The sequence below is a fragment of the Lissotriton helveticus genome, chromosome 10 (genome assembly GCF_964261635.1).
Source record: "Lissotriton helveticus chromosome 10, aLisHel1.1, whole genome shotgun sequence".
NCBI classification, from domain to species: domain Eukaryota; kingdom Metazoa; phylum Chordata; class Amphibia; order Caudata; family Salamandridae; genus Lissotriton; species Lissotriton helveticus.
In genome coordinates, this window is record NC_136071.1 from 212690816 (window position 1) to 212703627 (window position 12812).

Below are 12812 nucleotides of genomic sequence, written 5' to 3' on the forward strand. Positions count from 1 at the left end.
CACCAAGAAGTTCAGTGCAATTTTATGTGTTCGACTATTCTGAGCAATAAACATAGGTTTCAAATATTGGATCCTCAGATTGTGGTACAGTTTACAGAATAATGGAAAGTGCAGAGTGCTTAGTTTACTATAGCCATCACGGGGCACAGAGTTGCATCAGAGGGGCAAGACCTCATACGTGGATAAGCCACTAGGTGATACACAATATTGCATCTCAACCTTGTCAACACATAGCGGTGCTGTGTAATATTTACGTATGTCAGATAATAGTTAGCTCCCTCTTCCTTATCCAAGGTCTTTTAAAATAACATTAGTGATATTTTCTCCATGTCCAAATCATGCTTGGCAAGCCAAGCTTGGAAAATAATGGGTTTGATCATTTTCTTGATGTAAAATGGGTGATATCAAACCAAACAGAAAGTTACACAGTTCACCCAGAAGAGAGTTGATGTAAAATAGCCATAGTATCTTTAGGGCTTTATCCAAGGTTAGACAGTAAAGGATTATATTTCTGGTGAAGCTAATCTCATCCTTGGACCAAAGTGATATCCATAATAACAAGGGTTTGACCAGAAGGAGATCCCCTACAAATTGCAAATTTACTTCATTGTGAACTATAGTGTTTGCTGCACATGGTGGCAAATATCAAAGCCTTTCTAAAAATGTATTTACTCACTTTGCATGGCATGGGCATTGGTGTGACCCCAGAAACCAGCTCTATAGGTTGCCATTGTCATTCCCTTAGCTTTATATATAGCCACCATTTCTTTAATAGTCAGCTACCCAGATTTGAAGCAAACTTGAATAATCCCTTGGAGACCTTGCCCATTTTGGCTCTGGTATTTAGTACATGGAGAGTCCATGAGCCATCGCCCGCAAACAATATCCCCAAATTACAAAAGGATTTCACTGAAACAATTGGTCTACTATCAATAAAAAAGGTTCTGCAGGATTTTTGTGTTTGACCACAGTCCACGATGAATGTTTTGGTTTTGTTAATAACCAATTTCCTTGAAGACTTAAATTCGCCAAATGCATTCATCAGTTTCTGCAGGCCTACCGGTGTTCTATCTAGGAGTACAGCATCATCTGCATAAAGCAGCACTGGAACTGAGAAACCACCAGCCTTAGGGGCATTGGTCTGCAGCGACTTAACATGACTATCCACCCCATTAATAAAGATTGAGAAAAGTAATTGTGCCAATACACACCCCTGACGAATGCCACGCGCTACTTTAAATTGAGGTATGCATTTTCCTTGAGGGCCGAAACATACCTGGCTCTTTAACTTTTCATAGAGACATGAGAGGAACCCCACAATCGGTCTAGTTGCACCTAGGGAGATCAGCAATACCCCTAATAGATTATGGTCAACTAAATCAAAAGCGCTGCTCAGATCAGCGAAACATAAATATAAAGTACCCATCTTGGCCCTTGTATTTTTACCGATTAAGAGCTCCAGGTTGGTGCATTGTTCAACTGTACCCATCTTCTTCCTGAAACCATACTGAGCCGGGGACAAGATCAATTTTTCGTGTACCCATTCCCCCAACCTGTGGAGTCTAGAAGTGAATTTGGGCGATAGTTTTTGGGGTTAGCTTTGTCCCCCTTCTTATAGATAGGTATATTAATAGATGTCTCCCAAGAAGATGGGATACTATCTGTTGATGCTGCATTAAAGACCCATGTCAGGATAGGCCCCCAAAGGTCAGGAGCAGATTTAAATACATCAACGCGCACCCCATCTGGACTAGGGACCCATCCTACTGCGCTAGTTTTAATGGTCAGCTTGACCTCTTCAAAGGCAATTTCTAGGTTTTCTGATCCCCCTTTCCCTCCCGACCTCCATAAAGGCCTTACCACACCCCCAGTATGCTCTTTAAGGATGTCTGAAAAATGTGCCTCCCAACTATCACAGGGGACAAGATGGTTGAATTCTGGGGTATCATCATTTTGTAAGAATGGCGAATTCACCGTGTCCCAGAATAACTTAGTATTATTCTCTGCCTTAATGGTAAGATTGCTCCATGCTTCATTCTGGAGAGTTCTTATCCTGTTATCCCTGGCCTGTTTATATTGAATACGCAGGGTCTTGATTATCAAAATGTCCTGCGGTAAACTGCTCTAATCACGTTTCAGCTACCTAAGTGTTTTGGTGCAGGCGGTGTCAAATCATCCTCTTTTCTTATACCCTGCACTAGTGGGGTGGTGTGGAAGTAGTAGTTTTATGGAGCTGATGATTTGTCTAACATTTTTTACTATTAGGTTAGGTACATTATCCTCCTAGGGACAATATTCACTGTACCCAATATTTGTCTCTACTATTATTTGTAACATATTGGTGGGGTCTACGCCTTACCCCAAAAATTAAATGTTATTGTAATTAGACTCTGGTCACTTAGGGCTGCCGTTACCATGGTGTGGCACATAAAACATTTGCTGATGCTGATATCAGCAAATGGTCAATGATAGAGATCGAATTCCTGCTGGTAAATGTTGAAACCAGTTCACCATTAATATCAGGGTCACACATCAGTAGCTCAAGAACATATTTATTAATAATAAAGTTTAAAGCTTCGTCGAACTTGTTATGGCAAAAATGGCAATTTCCCATCCCACCCTGATTAGTACAACCACATGACCGAGTGTCACCTAGTGCACAGGCTTGCATGTTAAAATCTCCTGCCCATATTAACATATAATTTGTATGTATAACACTAAGGAAGGTTTCCAAATGATGATCTAAAGCCGCCGCCACTCTACTGCGTGTTACAACAGAAACATTGTTATAGTAGTTCATAATAACCAGATCTTTCTCTCCATTTTTCTGCCACAATAATTGAAAATGTGGATGTGGGTTCGGAATCTTCTTGACTTTAACTGAGATTTTGTTGGCGCTAAGGGTTAACAGCCCCCCTTTTGTCCGCTATTGCTTCTAGGGCGTATGAAGAGTACCAATCTACATGATAGGTTTCAAACACTATGTTTCTTGCAAATAAATAATGCAATATTTAGATATAAAATGATGCCAATCTGGGTTCCCTATTTTATTCATAAGCCTGTCCACATTTCATGTAGTAAAACTATGTTTCCACCCTCCAAGACATTAATTGGATTCATGGTTGAAGTCATGGTTACTGCTTTACAGGGGCCATACTAGTGGCATGATTATTTTCCAGGCTTAGACAGCTCCTTTCTAAGCTTAATTGCATATCATGTTCACCTTTGATAGCATTAGGCGGCATTAGGGGGCACATTACTCGTATCTTGACAGCCTCCTTACTAGGACACATTACTGTATAATCTACCCCATATATATCACAGCTGAGTCTATCATTATCTTCAATGGTACTTAGTGGTTGAAACCTATTTGACAAAGGTAAAACTTGGGAACAGTGATATGCTGAGTTTAGAGCCTGTACACTTTGAGGGTAGGCCTGGGGGTGGTCATGATTTATTAGAAGGCTGTAAAAAACCCTAGTGATGAAACGACCATTCTACAGCCAGCCAAAGGTAGTAATGCTGCCTTTGCATGGATATTACCCGCTATACTGGGATTTTGGAAATTAATAATAATGCAATCCCCCTCATAGCTTTTCATTGTGTACCAATCTACCTTACCCTTCGTGTGAATGGAATTTGGTCTGCGTTAGTTGGTGAATATAGGCATTTAGTGCTAAGCCAGTGCGCCACTTTATTCTTTAGGTCTTCCGCTGTTTCTCTGGTACCATTTTTTAATGGAGGGACATTTGCCAAAACGGCCACATATGGGCAGCAGGCTGGGTGAAGGTTGATGGTTACTTGCTCTTTAGAATGGTTACAGTTGTTAGATGTATAGTTTACATTGCGGGCTAGATGACTTTGGTTTTCTGTAGGTGTATGGGTAGGAATTGTATTAATGGGTCCTAATCCTACATTGGCTATCCAGTTTAACTGTGGTTGGCTGAGGACTAAACTGGTGGCCGATTGATCACCAGTCCCCGCCGTACATTTGTCGTATTGGGGATATTAGGTTGCACCTCCTTGCACCCCGGAGACTGTGTATGTAAAATACCGGGCAGATTACTGCAACAGGTGATAAGGGTTTCCAAACCTCCCCCTTGTCCATTTTATTTTTTATCGGTGCTAATAGTTCATTTACAATGACTGTTAATTTGTCCCAAAATGGTTTCCAGATGGTATTATCCACATCGTTAAGGTGATTGAACAAATCCTGAGTCTTTATTGGGTCGAGAAAGGAATCATTTGGATGAGTAATTTTCTTTGACTTTCTTTTACTTTTTGATACAGGCATGATGGTAGGCGACGGATGGTGTGAGGTTTATAACCGGTGTATGCTCCACCCCCCGGTTGAACTGTAGCTGAATGGCAGCGGAGACCCCCGGTCCTCCACGGGTTTGTCGCTTTGACACTCCTTATCTTTTGGTGACCCCAGAGCTTGGATTGCTATAGATGCCATTGCTTCACCTTCCCCCGATGACCCAGATACACACAGCAATAGGCGCAGTTCCGCATGGTCTACGTCCTTAGTTAGAGCTCCCACTGTTCGTGTAAAAAGTTTACTATTGTGGTCCGTTTGGTATCGGCCTTTGACTCAGCAGAGGCCTTGGTCCCAACAGCCTTGCGTTTAACCATTTTTGACCCTCCAACATTTAGGACTGAAACTGGGTCAGCAGCAGTGTCCCTTATTTGGATATAGGGGATCTGTTCCACAAACAACAACACTTTTCTCCTCCATTGAATTTAGAACCAAAAAGAACAAGGCCCAGCCCAGCCACCTCCTGTCGCTTCGCCCAGGCACACGCTTAGGAAGTGCCTCAGGGTGCAAAAGTGTTCATGGATGGTCGCGTTGCAGGGTGGAGCTAATGGTTTGCCCCCTGTTCTCCACAATGAACTCCCAAAAAGGTCACAAGATCCAAACAGGGCAGGGAACAGAAAGACCAAAGAGGGTGGCTTTAGATGTGTGTGTCTGCACTCGTCCCACATTGCAGGTACCCCGAACTCCTTAAGGCGCCTCCTGGAATGCTGACGTTGGCAGCGTGATTCCGCAGAGCAAGCTGGGGGCTTCAGTCCTGCCCCTGGTACACCCTGGTTAAGTTTCTGATGGCGATGACACTGGGTGTTAGGTTGGGAAATACCATATCATTGTCATCACAAATCCCGAAAACTCAGCTAATGCCTGCCATTACGAAAACAATTAACTTTTACTATGGCTGTTGGACCTGGCCCTTTTTGCCAGGTCATACCCAAACTTAGGGGTCTGTCCGCCACCCCCGAGGTGGAGGGACCGTCCGCAGGGGCAGCGGCGTTCCCTCCGTTATAATTAGGATGTGACCGCCACCCTGGCGGTCACATCCCGTATATTTAACATTGCGGCGGGTGCTGCTTTTGAGCAGCACCCGCCGCAAAGTTAAAAATGCATGCTGTGCATTTGCATGCACAAAGCGGCAGGCACAGCACGGTGCCTGACGCATTGTGCATGCAACTGCAGGGGGGTACAATAGGTACCCCCCTGCAGCCCCCCTTCAACCTGGGGGCCCGCAACGGGCCCCCAAAGCAGGAACCGTATGCCTTTTCGTGGCGGCATTGCCGCCACGGAAAGGCATTCCTCCCAGGCCATCCTAATATGGCTGGCGGTGTCTGATAGACACCGCCACCATATCAGGCCTTTTCCGCCGCGGTCGCAAGGTGACCACGGCGGAAAAGCGGCGGACCATCTTCCCCTCTGCCACGGCCCCCCCGCCATTGTAATATGGCGGGGGGAAGAAAGGTGGCGGACGGGCCTGCATGGCGGTGGCGATCCGTCCGCCATCCTAATGGACCCCTTTGTGCCTTCTTCTGATCTGTTTTGCTGCTTTTAGAACACAGGGCACTTAACCACTGCTGATCTGCCGATCAGTGCTAAAGTGCAAGTACTCCCTGTGTAAATTGTGATTGGTTATTCATGATTCACATATTTGATGTACTGGTAAGTCCCTAGTAAAGTGCACTGTATGTGCCCAGGGCCTGTAAATCAAATGTTACTAGTGGGCCTGCAGCACTGGTTGTGCCACCCACGTAAATACCCCTGCAACCAAGTCTCAGACCTGCCACTGCAGTGTCAGTAAATGCAGTTTCAAGCTGCCATGTCAACCTGGCAAGTGCATCCACTTGCCAGGCCCAAACCTTCCTTTTTATTACATGTAAGGAACTCCTAAGGTAGGCCCATAGTATCCCCATGGGCAGGGTGCAGTGTGAAAGGTAGGACATGTAATGGGGTGTTTTTTATGTCCTGATAGAAAAATACTGCTAATTTCGTTTTCCACTGTTGCAAGAACTAGCTCTCCCATAAGGTATCATAAGAGCTGCCTTGTAACATCTTGCAAGTGTAACTTCCAATTGGAAAGAGATAGCGATTTGGAGTTTGGGGTCACTGAACTCACAATTAAAAATAACATCTTTTAGTAAAATTGTTTTTTAAATTGTGTGTTTGAAAATGCCACTTTCAGAAAGTGAGCATTTTCTTGCTTTACCATTCTGTGTGTCTGCCTGTTTGTGCATTCGCTCTAGACAGTCACAAAAGGGCAGCTGAAGTGTGCCCTGCATATCCTGATGGCCCTTCACCAGACTGATGGTTCTTCCTGAGATGGAGTTGTGTGAGGAACTGTCACTAACACCTGAATAGAACTGTTCCTGTCCTCACACAAAGCTGTCTCCACCCCTGTACTGTGTCTGGAGCTAGGTCAGGGAAAGGCAGGGTCTTGTGCACTACAAACACTTTCCTTTGAAGTTTGCCTACTTCAAAGGCAGAAACTGGTATAAGAATTGGAGCCGAGGGTACACAACTTCAGAACACTTCTGGAATAAGAGGACATTATGCCAAGAAGAAGAGCTAGAGAAGCTGTAGTAAGGGAACTGCCACTTGGTTTGTTGCTGTGCTGTGCTTGCCTACTACTTGTTGCTTCTGTCTTGGGCAGGGAAAGGACTGGACTTTAATTTCTGCATCCTATTTGCCAACGTTCTTCAAGGGCTTGTTTGTGCTTGCCTCCTGTTAAGAAGTCTGAGGGCCATCAAAGACTTCAGCTGCAGCGCCTGATCTCCTCTGCTGGGAGTTCTGGCCTGCCAAGTGATGCTAATTCTCGTTTTGGTCTCTTGGGGGTGGCTTTTTTTTAAAGAACCAAGAAAATGCACGCATCAACCTCCAGCACCTGTTTTCCTGTTGCAGTACCGCCGTGCAGTTGAAAAATTAACGTATAGCGGCAGTGTGGCCGAAGAATCGACGCTGGACCTGCGCTGAAAGATTGCTGCAACTTGAGTCCAGAGCACTGTGTTCCTGACGTCCGAGGCACCCACTCTGACTTCAACGCAGACTCAGCTGTGCAGCTGAAGAAATTGATGCTTCACCTGCTTCACGGCTGAAAAATCGATGCAGTGCCTGTGTCACCGCTTCCACCCAGTGCATCCGAATTTTCAACGCATCGCACCTGTGCTCCCAGTTCTTCATTGCTCTTGCCCAGCAGTAAGAAACTGAGGCTGCATGTCCGGAAACCGACCCATCACCTCCCCTCCCAGCAAGGAACCAACCCATCAACTCCCCTGCCAGTAAGGAACCAACACACCACCTCCCCTGCCCTGCAGTAAGGAACTGATGCATTACTTCCCCTGGGAGTAAGGAACCGATGCATCGCTTTGCTTTTCTGGTGCCTTACCTCCTCTGTTTTCATCTTTGATTTTGATGCATCCCATGTAATTTATGATAGGAGTGACACATCCATAGTTTCCCATGGACTGCACTGTTCTGAACCTTTTGAAAGTGATATCTTGTTTTGGTTATGTTGGATTTTTGTCTTTTCCGTCTTGTTTTGTTCAGATAATTATTGGTTATTTTTCAAAACTGGTGTGGCATTTTTTGTAGTGCTTTCACTGTTTTACTGTGTGTTTATGTAGAATTTCTGTACGCATTGTCTCTGAGATAAGCCTGACTGCTCCTGCCAAGCTACCAAGGGAGTGAGCAGGTGTTATCTTAGCTGTGTAATCCCTTTACTCTGACTAGAATAAGGGTGTCTACTTGGACAGGGTGCAAGTCACTGCCAACTAGAGTCCCCAATTTCTAACAATGGTGCAGATAATGTGGACAGTTCAAATCTCACTAGTCTACCAAGAACTGAAGGAAAATTGATAAAATCTCTAGTTGCCCCAAAGCTGCCCATCCCTTTCATCTTACTTGGACATGTGTCTGAAATGTATTACACACATGTCTAGTCTCAGACTACTCCTGTATAGGCAAAAAATGTGGGGCCAGATGTAAGACCATTGGTTTTAGCACCTCGCAATTTGCGAGGCGCAAATTGCGAGGCGCTAAATCCAGTATACAACAGTGACTCAGAAACTGTTTGCGATTCCCAATGGGGTCGCAAATTGCGAGGCTCATGAATATGAATGAGACTCTCGCAATTTGAGAACCAGTTGGGATTGGCAGGCCCTCCCAGGTATGGTGGCCTGCTGGGCTCAGCAGATCACCATGTCTGGGACTGCTTTTAAATAAAGCAGTTTTTTTTATGCAGCCCGTTTTCCTTAAAGGAAAACAGAATGCATTTTTAAAAACAATGAAACAATTTCGTTTCTTTTTTTAAGGGCAGGTAGTGGTCCTTGTGGCCACTGCCTGCCCTTAAAAAATATTTTCAGAGCCTGTCACAAAGGGGATGGGGGCACCTGGGGACCCCCTCCCATTTGCGACTCCATTACCCCCCTCTTGCAGAGGGTGCTAATTTGTGAGTGTTTTGCGACTGCAATTGCGGTCACAAACCATTCGTACATGGGCTAGAGAGTCGCTATTTGTAAGGGAATGCCCCTTCCAAATAGCGATTATCTAATCACTTTTTTTGCTAGTCGCAATTCATTTGCGACTCACAAAATTGTGTTAGTACATGGCCATTCCAATTTTAGCATTTGCAAACGGGTCGCTAACCCGTTTGCGCATGCTAAAATTGGTCGGACATCTAGCCCTTGGTATACTCAGTAGTTAAGACCATCCAGGAATTCTTTAAAGGAAGTGATGAACTTAGATAGATCGTGTGCTGTACCTTGGCTCAGCCATATGAGAAATTGGTTTCGCACTCTGGGGCTAAAAGAGGTGTGGGACGACCCTTGCACTATATCTAGAGGGAAAAGGAAGCACTAAAATGCGAAATATTAGTCAAGTGTGATGGAAAAGTGGTATGTGGGTCCTAGGCACGGTGACACTATTGATTATTTTCTTGATTTCAAGAGTATTATACATATTGAGTCCTTACTGGACAATATAACACTACCTGCTGCAAAATGTTTGTATCAGAAATGCGGAATTTCATCTATCAACAGGTTTCGTTGTAAATGGTCTATTGACAATCCCAAATCTGATACATGTCTAGCATGTACCAGTGAAAAGGTGAGTGAGGCCCATTTGTTATAACTCTGCTTCGCCTATGGTCATCTTCAGAGAAAACTGGTTGTCCCTGGCCCCTGTATGGCACAATTTAGGTATAAGACAAAAAGCATTGCAGTAAGGTCATTAAAACTCTTTGGTAAGTATTTGGGTTTTGGAGATTTCCGTATTTGTCCCGGTGCTTGGGGAAGAAGTTGTGTAACAAGGAAGTCGGAAATTGGCAGGTTTTTATTGTTTTGCAGTGTTTTAAGATTTTACAGTTTAGTTTTGTACTTGTTTTAGGCGCATTGAAATGAACTGCATTATTATCTTATATGTACTATGCATGTTTGATGGGGGATTTCACGAAATAAACATTTTTGCAGCTGAGAATTTAGATTAGGTATATTTCTTCTCGGAAATTTTATTGCTTTATCCTACAAATCTGAAACCATATTTTTTTGTCCTGTATGCTGCCTGATGGATGAGAACGAGGAGCAAGTATTGTTTCTCTGCAGGACATGCCAGAGCCGAGAGCGAAATGAATTGCCCCTCCATGTCGGGTCATGGTAATTAAACATGACCGAGTTTACTTGAGAATATATGACAGATACTACTGCTGTGTTTGCTGTTTTGAAGTTCCATCAAACTGTTTGGCTCACAAGGTCCACACCTAAAGTGAGAGGGCAATTATACATGTGTAATGTTTTATTACGAAAGTAATTAGAAGGATGCCTATTGTTTTTTTAGTTTTTTTAGAGTGATGGGATCTTGTAGTTAGTATGGAAATTAAGGGTTCTATTTTTTTAAATGTAAACTATAAAACTTTTGAAGCTTGTTATTATATGTTTATGTGTTGGTTGATATTTTAAACCTATCTAACAATAAAAGGAATTTTAATAAAATCAAAAGATGTTGGCCAATGTAAGATATAAAAAACAAACAAATAGCAAAGTATGCCCTATGCCTTATTTATTTATTTTTATCCATTTTACCATTCCCTGGTTTGTGAAGTGTGTACGTGGCCTCAGCATTGAGTTGAATGCCTATCAGGAGTGATGGCTGGCCAACCTGTGCGTGGAGATCTTGGCATTGCTAAACTTTATGATTGCCACAGTTCTGTTGTGGAGCTCCAGCTGTCAGACTGAGAAGAAAGAATCAATACATGTTTTTTTTTCTTTCCACACTCTTGGAAAGAAAGTTAATAAAAAGAATCAATGTACGAAGAGCAGAAAAGAAACTCACAAATGCAAAAATATATGTTTTGTGCAAACAGTCATGTATTTTTATTGTACACATTGATGCCGAAGAAAGTCGATAGCTTGAAATCAAAGCGATCGGGTATAAGTGAGATTTCACAGCTCCGAGAAGATCAGTGAGATCGAACTGGATTATGACACCGTTTGAAAGGATTTGCAAGTTGTTGCCTTTTGATTTTATGGAAATGAATAAAACTGGCAGAAGCACAGATATGGATGCTCTTACTGCAGTAAATCCTGTAGGCATGTAATAAAGTAAGAGTTGTGGAGCAGAGAGTAGGCAGATGCGACTCTGACAATCAAAGCCACTATGTCAGTAGGCTGCCACCTCTTCAAACATTAATCTTGATAAGACAAATATACTTGCAGTGAATCCAAAATGGGAGTTTACTGCTTATCAATTAGATAACCCGAGCCATTTGTCAGGCTTGTCTCCTCCTTGGTCCCCCTCCAAGCATGCCAATGGCCTTCCCGGCCCGTGCACTTGGTCTCTGCAGTGAATTACAAAACCTTGCTAAAGCATAATTGGGTCTGCACTAAACACAACATTCCCGTCTCTCAGATCCTTTTTAAACAAAACAGAAACAGCAAAACATCCATAAGAATTAATGTTATGCACAGCGATTAAATTGGAGTCAGCTCTGTTCGGTCATTGCATGGAAAAAGTGCCAGTCATATTTCGGTACTTTGAAACAAGAGATCCATTCGGGGTTGAGGGTGTCAGTCAGTGACGTACTGTATCTAGTTCTGCCTATTGACAGCTACTTTCTGTCAGTAGTTTCATGAATTTTCCTGCAGAGGCTCAGTGTTTTTTGAGAGATTGAGGGACGACTTGCTGCAGCAGATTCTTTTTTTTATTTGTTACAGACTTTTCTATAGCGCGAACTTGACCCGAAGTATTGGGTATCAGAGCGCTTTACATAGCACCAGTTGCGTTACATGAGGACACATTTACGGGGAGATTTAGGGGCTTAATATCAAGACAGGTGATAAAATTATCGCCGCTTTAGCGGCAGAAAGCTGCCACTAAAACGGCGATAATGGGCTTGATAATATGCTGTATGGAATTCCATTTGAAGCCCATGTTAGATGTGAAGGACCAGAATCGCAGGATGTTCAGCGTCAATCCAGAGACTCAAATCCGGTTCCCCAAATTCGAGGTCCACGGCCCTAGCCGTTAGGCCAACTCCTCTCCCAGCTGATGCTGCTGGTTCTTTGGTTATGCTCCAGACTTGGTGAAAGTGTATTGGAGAAACATAGGAGGAGCTAAGGCGGGCAAAGGCCATTGGCTCCCTGTGCTATTTTGCCAAGGTGCTGGTGATGTTTCTTTCTTCATAAAGTTGCATGCTGTTCAGTGCTTAATTTGTAAAAAGAAAAAAATTTGCTGGTTCCTAAAGCTCTTCGCGGAAGCCCACAGGCGGCACTATTAAATGTTGGTTCTCCAACTACCAAGGCTACATAGTTTTAAATCCACCTCATGTCTGATTAATTTGTGCCGGTGCTTTCCGGTGCCAAGCACCAGCACTTATTTCTCAGGCTACCTCATTATTAGTAAATAAAACAAAAACCCACGGAGTTGCTTTCATGAAGGCTTCGAGGTGGTGCTTAGTTTCAGGCAGCACGTAACCTGAAATTTGTTTTTTAGCACTGTAAAAGTGGATGCAGCAGAACATATGTGAGCCTGGGCGAGAGTGAACTCGCCCTGGAGGCACAAGGCAGTGTTGTGTCATTACGATTGTGTCAAAACTGGATCCCGTGTGGACCCCCGGTTTTGGGCCCTTCTGAGGCCCCGCTGTGCTATCTTCTCCAGGACTCTTAGGCCCTCCTCAGGCCTTGGCTGCCCAAGCTCTGCTCCTGTCTCTGGAGCCACCATAGCAGCAGGGGTGGGGCAGCAGCTCCCACCTGACACTCCGGGGCTGCTTTCACTTTCAGGTCCGGTGTGGCCTCCACTTTGAGGCACGGAGTACTGCGAGCTGCAAGGCAGTGCTGAGGGGCCTTTTGACCTGACCCCTGGGACCAGCCAGTTCTCTCCCCAAAGAGGCTGAAACTGAACCGGAGCTGAAGGCACTGGTGCTGTGGCCGATGCCCAAGGCCCGAGGGCCAGAGGGGGCACTAGATGACCCTAGTGCTGAGTGAGGCGCTATAGAGGTGTAAGGACCTGGAGGCCGTGG